The 18,172-nt window shown below is 46.3% G+C and overlaps 1 long non-coding RNA gene across 4 annotated transcripts in view; it reads right to left on the minus strand.

Moving 5' to 3' along the window:
• LOC142826457 (uncharacterized) overlaps window positions 1-18,168 on the minus strand; it is a 212,700-nt gene extending 194,532 nt beyond the window's left edge. For all 4 annotated transcript variants that reach the window (XR_012900584.1, XR_012900583.1, XR_012900586.1 and 1 more), the window contains exon 1: window positions 18,090-18,168. This is a non-coding gene — a long non-coding RNA (uncharacterized LOC142826457). The remainder of the gene's footprint in view (window positions 1-18,089) is intronic.
• Between the last annotated feature and the right edge of the window lie 4 nt (window positions 18,169-18,172).

Raw genomic sequence — 18,172 nt, forward strand, 5'->3', positions numbered from 1 at the left:
TCAGGTGTCCTTGCACTGTAGTGCTGGGGTTAGCTCTGCACACAGTTCCAGGAAGGTGACTTTCTGCATCTGAAAGTTCTATGGCCACTTCTTGTCAGCCCAGACCTGCATGACAATATGATCCCCACCATTCCATGCTTGTTTCCCAAACCCAAAAGTGACGATCTATCACCTGCTGTTCCGTGAATGCCAAGAGCTATTTAGAGTTGCTCCTATTCATTTCACGTTGCATGTCAAAGCAACTGGAAGTCTCCTTCGGTGAGGAACTTTGTGATAAACCCACACCACAATCTGCAATGTCTTCATGGCAGTTATCCAAGTACAGGGGAGTAGTGTGGAATCCACTCCTCACAAACATGTTGTGGTGCATAGCAAACAAAGGCCAGTGAAAAATGCCATGAAAGAAAGCCAAAAGCCCATGGAATGCTGGGACAGAAAGCAATGCATCATGGAACACAGAGCCAGGTTCCAAGATGCCCCGCAATCCAATCTTTCACACAACACCAAGAGGCAAAAGATGCTGAGCTAAACTGTGGGATAGGTACCTAAAATGCATTGCTCAGATTGTTGATGATAGTTCCCCAACTGTGGACATGCACTGCCAAAGGAGGATGAACATGAAGTACTGATTTTTCTTATTGTGATTTTTGAGTGTTGACATAAGTTTTGTCTGCAAAACTTGATAGTGTATGTGACGGGGTGCAGTCACAGCAGACCTTCTGGGGGTGATTCCCAGGGCACTGACACAGTGACTGACACTCACCTTCCAGCTCTCTGGGGCTTCTCACTGCCCGGTCCTGCTGGGCCAGATCTGCTGTTCTCCCCCAGCTGAGGCCTTGGGCTGAGATCCCTGCACACCTGAGAAGCTGTGCAGACACTGAACCTCTTCAGCTCCAAGGAGAGTGCAGTTTTGGGCCCAGCTCCTGGAATACCACTCCCCAAATGGGATTGAAACCCCAAAGAATTCAGTAATCCACCTTTAACAATGAAAAGGGGAATGTACACACTCATTGCTTCCCCAGTTAATAATTGTTTACACTGGGTTTGATAGAAAATAAAAGTGATTTTTTTAAGTAGAAGCAGTAGGATTTAAGTGGTAATAAGTGAGAACACAGAGCAAAGTAGGTTACAAATCAAAAGAAACAAAAACGCTTGGATAATTCTATATTTAAACCTCAGTTCAAACTATTCAAACTCACCCTAAAACCTTTCTTCCAGCTGCCCCTCCAAACCAGGGCTGTCTCCCCACCCGGGGGTCCTCACCTCCTTCCTTCAACTGCAGGCCAGCCAAAAGACCAAGGCCCCTGCTTGCCTATTACTTTTTAAGGAACTGAGGCCACTTCCTACCAGCCACTGCTCAGACTTAAGGACAAAAGAGATTGTTTAATAGTTGCTCATCAAAAGATGGAGGGAGAGATTTACTTCTCTCCAGTACATCTGAGCATTGCATGGACATGCTGAAGAATCAGGGCCATACACTTTATACCTAGGCTTATCAAGGCATGTAATCCATCCAGAAGAACACAAAGACAGAGGCACTGTCAGAGACAGGCCTGGAGTATTTTGTCTCATCCACCAGCACCACACATAGGGCATACCTACACTAGGAAATTATTCAAAATAACTCAATTGGAAATAAGAACTCCCAAAATAACAAAATCAAAATAGTATTCCCCCATTAGTCCAAGGCAGGCATCATTATTGTGGACGTGCTACCTTGACTTAAGAGTCCCAGGAAGCACTGAGGAATAATTACTTTGAATTACTCTGAAGAGTATAGCAGCAGCAGAGTGTCCACACTAACACTATTTTGAAATAACTGTTTTGAAATAAGTGTTATTCCCTGAGGAAAGCAGCAGTACAGATTTTGAAATAACCAGTCCATTATTTCAAAATAATGGGCTTGTTAGTATGGATGCTCTGCTTATTATTTCGACATAAGCATAAGAGGGATTATTTTGAAATAACTCCCTGATGCAGACCAGGACTTAAGGCAGGGCTGGGCCTCCCCAGGCTGGGTCCAGCCCACCAAGTAAGTTGATCAGGCCCACGGAGGCCCTGCTGCTCCCCTAGGCCAATCAGGGCCTGGGGACGGGGAGGAAGCATGTGAAGTCTCCTCCCACCGTGCAAGAGGCTCAGCACTGAAAGTCAACCACCAGCTGCTGCTCAGCTGGCAGATGTCTTTCACTCCCTCCCCCACCCTGCATGGAGGCGCCATGCTTAGAGTCTTTATGTGCTCCCCCTCCTCAGGCCCTGACAGACCTGGGGACAACAGGAGGGAGCGCATAAAGTCTCCACCCACTGCCAGGGACACGGGTACCTAGAGGGAACCGACAGCTGTTCAGAACAACTGGCAGTTCTTTCTGGGGGAGGGGCAAAGACTTTGCGTGTTCCCCCACCCCCAGACCAATCAGATTCTGTGGGTAGGGAAGAACAGAAGTATTCTGGCCCTGCACCTTCTGTCTCAGGCCCTGCCCCTTCCGGAGTGGCCCAGAGCCACTTTAAAAATTTCTGAAGTGGCCCCGGGTAAAAATTATTGCCAACCCCTGGGCTTAAGGAGACAAAAAAGTCAGGCAGCTACCAGAACTGATTAACAATGGGCAACCTGCTTGTCCTGAAATAAGGACTAAGTTATTCCTACCAGATGAGCTATATTTACTCTTCACCATCCTGGGAGGTCAGTGCTTCTTCCCTGCTAATGAGTGGAATATTGCATCACAGGTTCTGGAACCTTGCCAGAGGACTACACTTACCTCCTTTGTAAATGCTTTGAGATCTATGGATGAAAGGCGCAATACAAGAACCATTCCACTGATTATGTATTAAAGACACTTAGCTAAGTCTTTATTTACTTTACTTTGATTACTCATGGCTGCAGTGAACCTGCCAAGGGTTGGCAGCAGAATCTATCTAGGGAACAAGGTGAAGGGAAAGCTGTGACTTAACTTTCTGCAAACTGACTGAAGCTGGAAAAATGAGCTGAGATGCCAGTAATACCTTAAAAAGCCAGCATTCTGTCTCTATTTGTTTCCCACTCTTATTTTCACTTCTCTGATGGGCTAACCGGAGTAACTCATGTGCACTGAGCTAGGTGATGAGAGGTAAAATGAAGTGGCAAGCAGCAGTAATGGATGTCAAATATGGAATACTCTCAAAAGGTGTAGCAGGGAATGAGAGAGCAAAGATGGGGAACACCAAAAGGCTTTGATATTTAAAAAATTCCTGTGAGATAATTGTCTGAAGAATGGTAAGAAACAATGGCTATGAACAATAGGTACGGAAGAATACAGGGCATTTCGAGGTAGGAAAGAATGCATTGTGAATGATGAAAAATCATTTTAACTGAAAACTGGTTTCTGTACCTGTGGGGAAAAAAAGTGTAGGGGCATGAACTGAAATTTAGATCACAAAGGAAAACAAAGAGGTCCAAGCTGTACAAAGACCAAAGGGAAAATTCCTCAAGTAAGAAGAGATGGATTGAGAACCTGCATACTAGCAAGGTAGACGACGGAGCTAGGTGGCAGCAAAGAATGCTAGAAGCTATACCAAAAGCAGGGAAAAACAAAGGGGGCCCAGGAAGAGACAGGTGCATCCTGGAGGTGAATGCCTGGCTGCAAAGACAGTGTCACTGGGAGGGTTTTTGCTTCCTCGACCATGGGATGCTATTCCAAGAAGGACTGCTAAGCTGGAATGGGGTTCACTTTTTGAGGAAGGGGAAGACCATATTTGGATTCAGACTGGCTAACCTAGTGAGGAGGGGTTTAAACTAGGTTCGACGGGGACAGATGACCAAAGCCCACAGGTAAGTGAAGAACATGGTGACTTGGGAAGTGAGTCAGAAATGGGAGGGAGCATGGGCTATAATAGCAGAGATGTAGGAGGGACAAGGCAGAACTTGGAGGCAAAATCAAATCAGTATCTTAGATGCCTATATACAAATGCAAGGCGTATGGGTAATAAGCAGGATGAACTTGAAGTCCTAATCAACAAACACAACTATGACATAGCTGGCATCACAAAAACCTTGTGGGATAATGCACGATTGGAATATTGGTATAGAAGGGTACAGCTTACTCAGGAAAGATAGGTAGGGGAAACAGCGAGGAGGTGTTGCCTTATATGTTAAAAATGTATACACTTGAACTGAAGTAGATATGGATGTAGGAAACAGACTTGTTGAGAGTCTCTGTGTTAGATTAAAAGTTAAAAAACCACGGGTGATATCATGCTAGGGGTTTACTACCGAGGTAGAAGAGGTGGATGAGGCTTTTTTAAACAATTAACAAAATCATACAAAGCACAGAATTTGGCGGTGATGGGGGACATAAACTATCCTGACATATGTTGGGAAACTAACACAGAACGCAGATTATCCAGTAAGTTCTTGGAATGCACTGGAGACAATTTTTTATTTCAGAAGCTTGAGAAAGCTACTAGTATCATGGAATCCTAGAATCCTAGGGCTGGAAGAGACCTCAGGAGGTCATGGAGTCCAGCCCCCTACCCAAGGCAGGACCAATCCCAACTAAATCAAGCCAATGCTCCTCTAGCGATGGAGATTCCACCACCTCTGTAGGTAACCCATTCCAGTACTTCACCACCCTCCTAGGGAAAGAGTCTTTCCTAATATCCAACCTAGACCTCCCCCACTGTAACTTGAGACCATTGCTCCTTATTTTGCCATCCATCAGTACTGAGAACAGCCTCTCTCCATCCTCTTCTGGAAGCTGAAGGCTGCTATCAAATCCCCCCTCACTGTTCTCTTCTGCAGACTAAATAAGCCCAAATATCTCAGCCTCTCCTCGTAGGTCATGTGCTCCAACCTTCTAATCATTTTGGTTGCCCTCCACTGGACCCTCTCCAATGCATCCACATCCTTTCTGTAGTGGGGCTCCCAGAATTGGATGCAATACTCCAGATGTGGCCTCACCAGTGCCAAATAAAGGGGAATCATCTTTTTTTTTAGATCTGCTGGAAGTGTTCCTCTAATGCACCCTAATATGCCATTAACCTTTTTGGCTACAAGGATACACTATTGACTAATATCCAGCTTCTCATCCACTGAAATCCCCAGGTCCTTTTCTGCTGAACTGATACCTAGCCAGTCGGTCCCCAGCCTGTAACAATGCTTGGGATTCTTCCGTCCCAAATGAAGGACTCTGCACTTATCCTTGTTGAACCTCATCAGATTTCTTTTGCCCAATCCTCTGTCTAGCTCACTCTGGAACCTATCGCTGCCCTCCAGCATATCTACCTCTACCCCTAACTTAGTGTCATCCTCAAACTTGCTGAGGGTGCAATCCATCCCCTCATCCAGGTCATTAATAAAGATGTTGAACAAAAACGGCCCAGAAACCGACCCATCGGGCACTCCCACTTGAAACCAACCGCCAACATGACATTGAGCCATTGATCACTACCTGATGGGTTGCATAAGAGGGGAAGCTGTTCTAGATTTGATTTTAACAAATACAGAGGAACTGGTTGAGAATTTGAAAGTGAAAGGCAGCTTGAGTGAAAGTGATCATGAAATCATAGAGTTCATGATTCTAAGGAATGGCAGAAGGGAGAACAGCAAAATAGAGACAATGGATTTCAGGAAGACAGATTTTAGTAAACTCCAGGAGCTGGTAGGTAAGCTCCCATGGGAAGACTAAGAGGAAAAACAACTGAAGAGAGTTGGCAGCTTTTCAAAGGGACATTATTAAGGGCCCAAAAGCAAACTATTCTGCTGCACAGGAAAGATAGAAAATATGGAAAAAGATCACTTTGACTTAACGAGAAGATCTTTCATGATCTAAAAATAAAAAAGGACTCAAATAAAAAGTGGGAACTAGGTCAAATTACAAAGGATGAATATAAGCAAACAATACAGGTATGCAGGGGCAAGATTAGACAGGCAAAGGCACAAAACAAGCTGAAAATAGCTAGAGACATAAAGAGCAACAAGAAGACATTCTACAAATATATCAGAAGCAAGAGGAAGACCAAGGACAGGATAGGCCCATTGCTCAGTGAAGAGGGAAAAACAATAACAGGAAACTTGGAAATGGAAGAGGTGCTTAATAACGTCTTTGTTTCGGTCTTCACCAAGAAGTCTGATGATGAAGGAATGCCTAACATAGTGAATGCCAGTGGAAATGGGGTAGGTTTAGAAGATAAAATAAAAAAAATAACAAGTTAAAAATTTCTTAGAAAAGTTAGATATCTGCAAGTCACGAGGGCCTGATTAAATGCATCCTAGAATACTCAAGGAGCTGATAGAGGAGGTATCTGAGCCTTTAGCTTTCATCTTTGAAAAATCATGGAAGACAGGAGAGATTCCAGAAGACTGGAAAAGAGCAAATACAGTGCTCACCTATAAAAAGGGAACTAAGAAAAATCCAGGAAACTACAGGCCAGTCAGTTTCACTTCTGTGCCAGGAAAGATAATGGAGCAATTGAGGAATTCATCTGCAAATATCTGGAAGAAAATAAGCTAACAGCCAGCATGGATTTGTAAAGAACAAATCATGTCAAACCAATTTGACAACTTTTTCTGATAGGATAACAAGTCTTGTGGATAAGGGAGAAGTGGTAGATATGGTATACCTAGATTTTACTAAGGCATTTGATGCCGTCTCACATGATCTTATCAATAAATTAGGCAAATACAACTTACATGGGGCTACTAGAAGGTGGCACGGTACATAACTGCCTGGGTAACTGTTCTCAGAGAGTAGTTATTAATGGTTCACAATCATGCTGGAAGGGCATAACAAGTGGGGTTCTGCAGGGGTCTGTTTTGAGACCAGTTCTGTTCAATATCTTCATCAACTATTTAGATATTGGCATAGAGAGTACACTTATTAAGTCTGCAGACGATACCCAGCTGGAAGGGGTTGCAACTGCTTTGGAGGATAAGGTCATAATCAGGGGTCACCAAGCAGCGGCGAGCCCCGCTCACCAGTCACGTGGTTTCGTGCGGTTCTGCGTTCTGTGCATGTGCAGATCGCTCTGCACATGCACAGATCGCTCTGTGCCGGCTCTTCCGGGTAATAATCTACTCGCCACGGGCGAGCAGACTACATTATTTGTCGAGCTCTGGTCATAATTCAAAATGATTTGGACAAATTGAAGAAATAGTCTGAGGTAAACAGGATGAAGTTTAATAAGGACAAATGCAAAGCACTCCGCTTAGGAAGGAACAATAGGTTTCACACATACAGAATGGGAAGTGACTGTCTAGGAAGGAGTATTGCAGAAAGGGATCTAAGGGTCATAGTGTTAAATATGAGTCAATGGTGTGACACTTGCAAAAAAAGCAAACATGATTCTGGGATGCATTAACAGGCGTGCTGTGAGAAGACACGAGTGTGAAAACAAGCTCTTTTCTGGCCAGGCCTCGTGCGCAGAGCCTTCCTAGCCCAAGTTTACCTTCCCCTCAAACCAAAAATCCTGCACTATGTGACTTATAATCAGTAAAACCGGGAATAAAACACCAGGCAGGTAAGGGTCATACAAAGTTCGCGCCACTCAAGGGCCATCTCACCCCCTCTCCTTCCCCCTCAGCCTGTCACTAGGCAGACGGAATCTGTCAAGCCTATCACAACTAGGCGCGGGAAAGCTCTTGCTCTCTCTATAAAACAGCTACCCCTCCTGCATGCAGTTGAGGGTTCCCGAACACTTGGAAGGCAGAACACAAGCCAGGTTCTGAGGGCTGATCACCCGAGGACCCCCTCCCGCTCACCGAATCTACCGAATCTTTTGCAGAGCGTAACGAATAACGAATATGCTGTTGTCTCTGTTGTCCCTTGTATGTCTGATAAATGTGAGTATTGCTGTGTAAAGTTAGTTAAAGGGTTGATAAATAATAGTGTTAAGAGTAAGTTAGTTAGAAATTGTTAAATAGTACAGTTAAGAGTTAAATAGATGTTAGACCTTATGAGTGAAATTAATGTAAATATAACTAATAAAAATCCCTGGGTTGTTATTGATAATTACTTAGACTTAGAGAAACCCCAGGGCATTTTCCTCTATTGTATTGCAGTTTGTTTGTTGTTACTGTTAATAGTTATCTGGCGCCCACACATGTAAAAAGTTGATAAATAAAAAGTTATAGTTAAAAGCATTTTAATAAAAGTTAAAAAATATTCAATACAAGGCTGCCTGTTTCTGAACCTCTCTGGGGCTGGCCACATTCTCGAACCTTCTATTTTACTTTCCACAACTAGAAGTAATTATTCCACTCTACTCTGCACTGATTAGGCCTCAATTGGAGTACTGTGTCCAGTTCTGGGCTCCACATTTCAAGAAAGATTTGGAGAAAATGGAGAGAGTCCAGAGAAGAGCAACAAGGACGATTAAAGGTCTAGAAAACAAGAGCTATGAGGGAAGACTGAAAGTTTAATTTAGAAGACGCTATGAGGGAAGACTTGTTTAGTTTAGAAGAAGACTGAGAGGAGACATGACAGTGGTTTACAATTATGAAAAAAGGGTGTTACAAGAAGGAGAGAGAAAAATTATTCTCCTTGGCCTCTAAGGATAGGAAAAGAAGCAACAGGCTTAAACTACAGAAAGGGAGGTTTAAGGTTAGACATTAGGAAAAACTTTGTAACTGTCAGGGTGGTTAAACACTGGAATAAATTGCCAAGGGAGACTGTGGAATCTCCATCTCTGGACATATTTAGGAGCAGGTTAGACAGACATCTATCAAGGATGGTCTAAATGGTGCTTGGTTCTGCCTTGGTTCTGCCTCTCGAGGTCCCTTCCAGTTCCAGTATTCTATGATTCAGATGGGAAGCTATGGTTAGCAACATTTAATATTGACCCCTGCAATGTTATTCCCGAGCTACTATGAAGATCACCACCACAATGTGGCATCAAGAGTTAAGCAGTGAGAATGAGACATAAAAAAGAAAGACTTACTCAGGATTGTTCATTTACTCCACAGAAGGAAAGTATCTTGATATATTAGTGGCTCACCAAAGAAAACAAGATAGACTGCTATCTTTCCAGGACTACAATAAAAAGATGTCATAATAAGGATACTGCAAGATATCTTGAAAAGATATTTTTGGGGTAGGAGTGGTTGAATTCTTAATTATGGTATTTCCCATGGGAACAAATTACAGCAGTGAAGGAAATGTATATATTATTTAATCAACTATTACTTCAGAAGTTGGAAAGAGAATTCAATTTGAAGATGTACATGGGCTTTCCTTAAACAACGTTCCTGTGCCAAATTAGGGAGAAAAAAAGAGAACACCAATACTGGCAATTAACCAATAAATGGCCTGATAGTGTAGATAGGAGGGTTTTAAATTCACATATCACTGGAATGCCTTCTGCAATGAAAGCCAACTGTTTGGATTAGACTGTCTCCACTTAAACAAGCAGGCTGCCAACCTTTTAGGTTCAGAACTGGTGGGGCCAGTTAAGCAGGCTCTACACCTTAGTAAGCAGGAGGCAGGAAAGGGAAACTTTTCACTTAACTAGATTAATTCATCATGTACTTCCAACATCCATAGTAAGACAGAAAACAGAGTTCTTCTGGAGCAGAAGATAAAGGATAAAAATAATATAATGCGAGATGCAAACATTCAGGGGAACAACAGGAAAAAGAGATATTAAGTAATGGAGATCATGATCTAGAGAGTTTATCTGAAATCTGGTGTGGTTAGTCTTATAAATGGAAGATTATGTGTATCTATATCTATCTCTAGGAGAAAGATAACGAGAGGAGAAGTGGAGAGAGAAACTGCATAACAAAAATATTTACAATATCCACGTTAGTATCATTAACAATGCGGTGGAAGAATACAGGAAATTAAGAAGGAAAAAAACAGAAGCAATAAATGTGTATCCGCTAAGGCCACCATGTTGAAAAGGTTAGGGAAATTGCAAGATACTATACTGACAGGGTATTTAAACTAGCCCTACTTCTGGTAACAAATACAGCCAAACATTCACATAGACATCAACTTCATTATACCGAAGCGAAGAGGGCCTCTTGCTGGCAAAAGAGACTCAGAATAATGCAGACATATATAACAGAACAGTACCCAGGATCAGAATCTGAATTGTTGTAAGAATATGGTTCACAAAATGCAGCAGAGAAATTAGATTTAAAAGAGGCTGGCTATAGAAAATTAATACAAAACAGTAGGGTATGATAAGAGGAAACATTAAAATCCACGAGTGTGTAAGACAGCTTAAAAATTCTATAGGAAACCATAACTAAGACACACTTCACTGGGGAGAAAAAATAATACTGAAAAGCCTAAATGGTCACGACAACTTCAAAAGGGGCAGTTCAAAGTTCAGAGGTTTAGGAAAATAGCTGTAGAAGTAAGAGTCAAAGGAAAAGGCAATTGGATTAGAATTCAAGAGTCAGATAAAGGTTCTAGGAGGAAAATATAAGGGTAGCAAAAACTTACTGGAATAAAGATATGTGAGCTAAAGTGAATAACAAGGGCTTCTGGAGCTTGCCATATTTGCACAAACACATCTATTCTCCTAGGTCAGTGTTTCCCAATTTTATTTGGCCGAGGAACCCTTTTCAGTTTTTCAGAATTTCAAGGAACCCCTAGGTTCGTCAAGCAAACAAAAAAAAAGGGGAGGGGGAGAGGGACCCACCATTGCATGAAAATCACATTCCTTCCCCAAGACCCCTCAACCCCCCTTCCTTGAGGCCTCATCTGCTCTGTTCCCCTCCTCTCCATCACTTGCTATCCCCAGCCCTTATACACTCTCACTAGGTTGAGACAGGAGGTGTGGGGTGGGAATGAGGGATTTGGATGTGGGAAGGGGTGAGAAGTACAAGCTCTGGCTGGGAATTTGGATGCAGGAGAAGAGGATGTTGGCTCGGGGAGGGGGCTCTAGGCTGGGGAGTGTTGGGCTCAGGTGGAAGGTTGGGGTGCTGAGCAAGTCAGGGCTTGTGGATGTGAGGGTGCAGGAGTTTGGGCTGGATATGTGAGGGACTCAGGGCAAGAAGTTTGTGAGTATGACGGGCTCAGGACACAGATTTGTGGTGTGTGGATGGTGCAGGAGTGTTATGGCAGAAGACTGAGGATGTGGGGATGCAGGAGTTTGGGGATGTAAGAGGCTCAGGACAGGGGGTTCCAGTGTATGATAGGCTCAGATTTGGGGTCAGGTGGTGCAGGAGTGTTATGATGCTGCAGTGAAATGGGGGGCTTGTTGGCCTGGCTTCATTTTTAAATAAAATATTATGTCAAATTCAAAAGGTTTTAGCATTGTCTCTATTTATGAGAGGGGTGAGGAACCTGTTTTGAGTCAAGGATCACTGACCCACAGAAAAGTCAGTTGGGGCCACTCAAGTGAGTTGCAAAAAAACCCCACCCACACTCCAAAAACCCCCAAGCCTCAATAATGTGATCCCAAATGTGCTGCTGGGTGGAAGAATGTTGGCTCAGGTGGCGGGGTGCTGGAAAAGGTGCTGGAGCAGGCAGGTGGTGGGGTCCTGGGGTCAGGTACATGGTCCTGCTGGGCAGTAGAGTGACTGGCAGGGTTCTGGGACAAGGAACAGGGTGCTGCTGGGTGCTAGCATGGATGGCAGGGTGCTGGGGCTAGGGCCAGGGTGGTGCTGAGTCCTGGGGTGTGAGGCAGGGTGTTGGGGTCAGGGACAGGGTGGTGCTAGGATGGATGGCAGGGCTGCCAAGGAGCGGGATAGGGATGGGTGCAGGATCTGGGCGGGAGGTGCGGGGTGGAAGGGGTCAAGCTCTGGGTGGTAGGTAGGGTACAGAAGCAGGCTAGATGTAGGGTGTCTGGCGAGGGGGAGGGAGCAGGAGAAGACTGGGGGTAGGGTGTCTGGCTATGAGGGAGGGTGCAAGGAGGGGACTTGGATAGGAGTTGGACCTCCCTGATCTGGCACCCTCCGGTCCTGACTGGTCCCAGATGAAGGATTTTTGGACCAGGAGAGGTCATATCAGGGCTCCTGGTTTCCCTGCTCTGCACTAGGCTTCTTTGCACCTCTATCCCCTGCAACTCAACTGAGCTGCCCACCCCCTCTGGTTCCCTGCACCTCCCCCAAAACCATCCCCCACAATCCAAGCAAGTACAGCACCAGTTCCCTACAGCCCCTCACAGCCCAGCTGAGCTGCCCGTCTGTTCTGTATGCCCTCCCCCATCCACCTCAGCCCAGCTGAGCCCTGCACCCATACCCTGCATGCCTCCCCCACAGCACAGCTGAGACCCATTTCCCTGCACTTCCCCCAAACCCCCGCAACACTGCTGAGCCAAGCACCGATTCCCTGCCCCTCCCTCCCCTGAGTCTAGTCCAGGTTCCCGGCACCTCCCTCCTCCTGCAGCCAAACTGAGCTCTGAGCTCCACACACACACCCCACCCCACAGCCCAGCCCAGCTCCCTGGACCTCCCCACTCTGCAACCCAGCTGAGCTCAATTTCCCTGCACTTTCCCCCAAACCATGCAGACATGCTGAGCCAGAGCTGATTCCCTGCCCCTGCCTCTCTCCCTCCCTCCCATTGGCTGTGTCTATACCGGCGCGGTCTTGCACCAAAGTGGCCGCTCTTGCACAAAAGCTTGCTTCCTGTCTACACTGGCCATGTGTTTTTGCGCAAGTACACTGACATTCTCATGTATGAAATCAGGTCTGCCCCTACCTCCTTTGCCCTCTTTTTCTCTGATGCCCACCCCCTCACCACTCTCTGCCTCCATTCCCCTCATGCCCCTCTGTACCCTCACACATGCCTTGCTCCATCCCTACCTTCTTCATGTCCACCCCTTCTTTCAAGCCTTCTCCCATCACCTCCCCTCCCCCTTCTAGCCCCCAATGCCCTTACCCTCTCCCCTCCCAGCTTCACCCTGTCCCCCTCCCACTGACACCGCCCCTCCTGCCCTTTTCCTCATTGTCTGCACTTGGCCTCCTGGCAGTTGTTTCTCCTCTACCCTGTCCCTTTGGTGCCTTCCCCTCTCTCCCCCCTTTCCCCTCTCGCTCAGCACATGCCCCTTCATCTCCCAGCCCTTCCCCTTCCCCTACCTCCTGCCTTCCACTTTTTGGGGCTGGATTCTGTGCTCCGTCCCCGGACTCTGAACCCACAACTCAGCCACACGGCGTAACGCAGCGCCCAGCAGTTTTAAAATCCCGGGTCATGGCATTACGTCACGCCCGGGCGTCTCCCTGCCTACCAGTTTGAGCACGCTATGCAGGGCAGCAGCAGCCAGCAAGGGGGAGCTCAGTGAAGGTTGCGCACGGCAGGGACGGGACGGGACAGGGCCGGGAGAGAGACGCTCTGGGACCAGGGTGGAAGGACGTGCAGAGGGAGCTGGGGCCCACTCCAGTTCCAAATATTGGTGGAGCATGGGCACCACGAGCCCATACAACTCACCGCCCATCCCTCTGCTGGCTAGCCAGCTCTCTCTCTCTCTTTCAGAGGGGGCGGGGGAGTGCCGGCTCCTCGTGGAACCCCTAGTTTTGCTTCGCGGAACCCCAGGGTTCCCCGGAGCACCAATTAGGAAACACTGTCCTAGGTGAACAGCTGAGGAAACTAATGTTGAAATAACTGATAATCAGGTTTTGCTGCTGAACCTGAGACCTGGTATGGGACAGTGTTGCAGTGAAAGAGACTCCCCCGCTTGAAGTGAGGACCCCCACTACCTACTGAAAACACTGAGAGCTGTGCTAAGTGGTGGAACCTCAGAACGTACTATCAGAGAGAGCAGCAGCACCAGAGTGAAGGGCAGCAACTGTGAGTAAGTCGTGAGGCTGCAGCAGCACCTGAGGCATTGCTGACGCCGCCCACCAACCCTGGAATAATGTAAACTCTAATGATGAAATCCTCACAACACTGAAGTAAATGGCAAAACTCCAATTGACTTCAATGGGGGCATGAAGAGAGAGGAATTATTTAGGACAATCAACAATAGCAAAACTAAAAGAAATGGAATGAAATTAACAGAGGTGAAACTGTGGCTTGTATCAGAAAAAAACAACAACTTCCTAATAGATCAAACAACATCTTAAGGGAAATGAACAACATCTTAAGGGAAATGACTAATATTGCCTGGAAAAGGCATTAAGGCTACATCTAGACTGCAAGCCTCTTTCAAAAGAAGCTTTTTCGAAAGATACCTTTGAAAAAGCCTCTTTCAAAAAAGAGCATCTAGACTACAGCCAGTACTTTCGAAGAAGCAAGCCGCTTTTTTGAAAGAGAGCACCCAGGCAGTCTGGATGCTCTCTTTTGAAAAAGCAGTTTGCATTACATAGCACCTTTCTCTGAAAGAGCGCTGTCACAAAAAGGCTTTATTCCTCGTAAAACGAGGTTTTCCATGGTCAAAAAAACTGCCTCGTTCTTTCGAATTACTTTCGAAAGAACGTGGCAGCAGTCTAGACGCAGGGGAAGTTTTTTTTTTTTTTTAAAAAGGCCACTTTTTTCGAAAAAACCCTGTAGTCTAGACACACCCTAAAAGAGATACTATGTAGAAAGATTCTGTGCTGGCAGGGAGAAGGACTAAAGGTCCTAAAAGGTACTTTCATTGTCTAATCTCTATGATGAAGAAGTGTGCTACAGCAGAACTTGCTTTCAGAAGTTTCAGACTGTATATGTTGTATAGATTTTTAGCTGTCCATCAAGAGTGCATTTGGAAGAGCGTTTTATAGTAGGAAGAAAGGAAATGATTTAAAAGGCCTTAACACCTTTAATGACACCATGCTGAGAACACAAGGGAGCCATCAGAATGTATGTAATGCATGTTCATTACAGAAGTAACCGCTGCCAGTATGCTTTCACCATGGTGGGTCTGTCTTCTCTAAAATGCTGCAGAAGTAATTCCTGAAGGACAGAATCTTCATGGTGGAGTTGTGCTCTCTCTCAGGTCTGCTGAGATCCTATTGAATGCATACCCTGACAAACATCCTGAGTCTACGTGGCAAGTAAAACTGTTGTCTCTCCTTCTGTTGCCTGATGAAAAACATGGCATAAACCATCAGCTAATGAACTAGAAATGGAAGGCTTGGGAGATTAAACAGTTTTCTAACCCACACTTTTCTTTACAAATTCTGCATGCAGGTATTACTCCATTCAAAGTACAAACTGCCTTACAAAGTTATCGGTGTAACTCAGAATAATACATTTTCTTAAAGGAAAGGCTTCAGGTTTTTTAACTGAATTTTATCACATAAAATACAGAACTCATTAACTCAGTAACTTTGTCTCTTTCTAACTGATGAGTGCCCAACTTTGCCACCTTAATATTCTTTCAATATAGGGTATTTATTGTAGAAATTTGAATAAGTAAAATATTTGGAGTCTATACTATGCTCTAAACACTGAACTAGAGAGTCATTCTCACACATACTTTCTCTCAACTTGGCCCAATGACTGTTTTGCTGTGAATAAATACTTAATCCTCAATAGGCCAGAGAGGGAATGTCAATGATTTTATAGCCTGGTAGTTGGGGCACCCAACTAGGAGGTAGGAGACCCAGGATCCATTGGACCCCTGCTGCAATGATTCATTCAGTAAGAGAGATTGAAGTGAGCCTGCATTAGAATTTTCTATAGCTCAGTGGTCAGAGTTAGATGCTGAAAATGGTGGGAGACCCTTTTTCAAATTCCCTCTTTTTCATGCACAATGAGAAACTGAACTTGAGTTACCCACATTTCAAGTTAGTCCTCTACCCACCCAACAAAATACGGTGAGGTGAGTGGCAGCACCACTGCCTGTTATTTTGTGTGGAGCCAGGCAGCTGACTAACATTTCCACAAGAAATACGTTATACACCCTAACTGCCTGTGTTAAGGGGCTCTGAAAAAGAAAATAACAATGCAGAGATTCACGGAGCTCAGAAGACAGTGCAACAGTGTTAAAGAACTATCCAAGAAACCTTATAGAAAAATAAAGCAGCCAATGAATGTATTTATCATACAGCTATTTTCATGGATGTCTGGTCTGTAAGGCAAAGAGAGGCTCTGCCTACCCAAAGCTGGAGCCGTGCTGGTCCTCCCGCACCCCTCCCTGCCTCCATCTTGCACATGGGGTTGCTGTGGATGTTGTTAGTATGGTTCAGGCAGGTTCTAGGGTGGCTGGGAACGCAGAGTAGCAGGGAGCCTCCTCAGCAGCCTGCCCCTGAACCTGCATGGAACAGATACTAAGCTCCAATCACAGTAACATGGCTCTCCCTGCTGCTGCAGCAGCCTCAATTCCATTCATCCCACTGGCTCCAGGAAGATGGCTAGCCCTGCTCTGCAGAGACCATCCCACCCAGCTTGCTGTGTTTCTATTACTTGCTTGCCAGTTTCTTCTCCTACTCAACCCCTCAACCCCATCCAGCCCCCTTCCTCCTGCCCCCCCCCCCCCCGCCCCACACGTTGGCCCAGGGTGTGCAAAATGGATTTCTTCCTTGCTGCCCCTCCTTCTCCTTTTCATTCTCCTTGTTGGGTTGGCTCCAGGCCTTTACTAGTGTGTGGAGTGAGGGTGGGTTTGGTTTCACTTTCCCATCCCAGTTGCTACTGTGCCTGCCGCTGGGGGCTCTTCTCACCTTGCCCTCTCCTCACACACACACTCCCCATCATCCCCACCCCCTTGCTAGTATGTGGAGTTGTAAGTTGGCATTTTGGCCACAGATGCCATTTTGGACTGTAAAACAACAACTGAAATCCATCTTGGTGTCTCTTCTTCCCCCTCCTTTTCCTGCACTTTCCACATGGTGGTGGGAAATCCTGGCAGTCACATGGGTATAATCTGCCAGTGACTGAAATCACATGGGCAGGGACTACACTAGTTACATCAAAAACTGCAGATTTTATAGGGCCGCCTCTGGCGTTGCCCACCTGAGTGGCAGAGTGTTGCTGCTATACCTTAGAGCAGGGGTCTCCAAACTACGGCCCGCGGGCCGGATGCGGCCCGCGAGGCCCTCTCATCCGGCCCGTGGAGACCGTCCCTGGGGCGCCGCCGAACGGGCCCTTCTTGCCGCGGGGGGGGGGGGGGGGCCCTGTCAGGGGTGTGCGGCGTGTACTCACGCCGCGCCGGGGCAGGAGAAGCGGGCCGTTCTGCTGACAAGCGGCCGCGCGGCGGCAAACGGCGCAGGGGGCGGGGGTTAGCACGGGCGGCATTCCCCCGCCCAGACTGACAGGGCAGCCGGCCAATCAGGGGGCAGGATGGGCGGTGGTGGTAACGCCCGCCCGGCGACGTACGGGGGAACGTGAACCCCGGCGGGAACTTTAAAAAGGTGACCCCTTCCGCCCGGGGGGGGGAAGGAGTGAGCGGTGGCAAGCAGGAGGGGAGGACAGCGTGCAGAGGAAGGGGAGAGCAGGGGGAAAAGCCCCCCCCCTTCCGGGAGAAACGGATTCGCAAAGCCAGAAATGTCTGCTATTTTGGCATCCAGGAAACAATTTCACCATTCACACTAATACAGGTGTTCATGTGTAGTGTATTAATGTGTTATTAAATAATAACTGAATAAAATAATATTAAATAAATAATTAAAAACAACATCCATGTTTTGATTGTTTTTTATTTGGACCTCAAGTGTGTAGTCGGCCCCCGAACTGCTGTTTGATAGTTAATGCGGCCCTCGGGCTGAAAAGTTTGGAGACCCCTGCCTTAGAGTGAGTACGCTGGTCTCACGCCTAGGGTAGCTGTGTGGGAACAGGCTCACTTGCATGCAAGGAGTGGGTGGCTATCCACTGCTCCTTATTATCATCCGCATACTTGCAGCCACGACGATGCAGGGGAGGGGAGGATAAAACAAGGCTTGTCATTGCCTGCAGTGGTTAGTCACCGCCACTGTTACAGCTGCTGCTGTTCCTGGCTGCTGGTCTGACCCCTCCTAACCATCCGGAGCTGTGTCACAAGAGCAAGGGAGAAAGCTGCAGGATATGGTACAGTGCTGGTGGCTTTCTATATAGCCACCTTCCTGTCCTCTGGGTCTATTTTGTGGCACAGTTCAGTATCGTTCTGTTCAGTTCCGTGTATTCTGTTTCCTATATTCCTTTATAACAGTGGGGTCCTTCTAGAGCTGTATGTCTATCAGTTGTATAGTTAATACTTACCTGTCATACCTTGTTTATCTCCCTTTTTCCTGTTAATAAAATCCCTTTAGTTTCGCACTCTTGGTCTGCCTTCTTACCTGTAGAGTAAGCTATTAACCACCCGATGATAGATGCATGTGTGGGGACGGGCCTGACCATTGAGATTTCTTGCGGCCATTTC

The sequence above is a fragment of the Pelodiscus sinensis genome, chromosome 1, assembly GCF_049634645.1.
Source record: "Pelodiscus sinensis isolate JC-2024 chromosome 1, ASM4963464v1, whole genome shotgun sequence".
Lineage (NCBI taxonomy): Eukaryota > Metazoa > Chordata > Testudines > Trionychidae > Pelodiscus > Pelodiscus sinensis.